We start from the raw sequence: 1,384 nt of genomic DNA on the forward strand, positions 1-1,384 counted from the left end.
ATATATATATATATATATATATATATATATATATATATATATACGACGGGTTTCTTTCAGTTTCCGTCCAGCAAATCCATTCACAAGGCTTTGGTCGGTCAGGGGCTATAGTAGAAGTAACTTGCCTAAGGTTCCACACAACGGGACTGAACCTGAATTATGTGGTTGGAAAGCATGCTTCCCAATACACGACCATGCCTGCGCATATAGCTGTTAATTTATAGTAATCGATTTCGAAGCATTTATTGTAAAAATTTCCAAATACTTTCATATATACACTCTTCGTCAAACATAGTTAAAAGGATTTTTGTGACTTTGCTAGAATGGAATACAAAAGGATATCACAGCATAGTAATATCAGAATCAGTTCATCCGGACAACAGTTGAAAGAATTCTTTATATTTTTACTGGCTTGAAATCTTACTTTTGTTCCTAATTGCTCTGCTCGGAATCGATAAAAAAAATTCTTTGATTTGGCGAAATACATTTCCGGTTTGTATATGGACAGCTCAGTCTTGTCAACAATTCGATTCAAGGATTTGATTGAAGGGGATAGTACTAAGCAGCATATATTAAACTAGAAACACGAAACATGATCACAAATATAGAACAAAGAAAAAACTATATTCGTGTTTCGAGACGCAAAGGGCTTGCTGGGAAAGCTTGAGGAAAATGAAGGCGTTGAAAAATTTTGATGAAAAATGCCTCTCATATCTAGACGCATGAAAAGAAAACTTTGAGTGGTTAAAATCTGGATAAATATCTCGAGTCAGTATTGAGAGCCTGTAGTTATAATCAACCAGTTTATTGCAACACAAGTAGTAAACATTACAGAATTATTTGAAGATATTATTGCAAAAGACCTCCTGGGTTTCCAGAACAGAAGTTTGGGAAAGACAAAGCAATAAAGAAAAGTAGAAAATGCTTTCGATCATTGCAAAGAAATGGATATTTTTAAAAGAAAAGTAAATTAGCTTATTGTTGAATACGTTTTTGTCTTCCTGGTACTTCTGCAGAGTTAAGCATGTGTTTCTTATAGTAAACAATATGTGGTCGAGATGGGCAACACAGTAGAAACACGGTCAGGGTCCCTTCCGACTATTGAATTAAATATTTCATTAAACTACACAGAATTTTTTGAGGGAATTCAAAATGACAATAAATTTCTTAGGAAAGTAGTTTCAAGTGAAGAAAAATAAAAGTACAGGTAACCGAATGAAATATTAATTGGCAATAACAATATGTATTTTATTTATTATCAAATTCCTCTGTTGTACCTGACAATACTTTACATGCGCGTGCTGTTTTTATTGTCTCTCTCTCTCTCTCTCTTTCTCTCTTTCTTTCTCTCTCTCTCTCTCTCTCTCTCTTTCTCTTTCTCTCT

Source organism: Octopus bimaculoides, chromosome 17 (genome assembly GCF_001194135.2).
Source record: "Octopus bimaculoides isolate UCB-OBI-ISO-001 chromosome 17, ASM119413v2, whole genome shotgun sequence".
Taxonomy (NCBI): domain Eukaryota; kingdom Metazoa; phylum Mollusca; class Cephalopoda; order Octopoda; family Octopodidae; genus Octopus; species Octopus bimaculoides.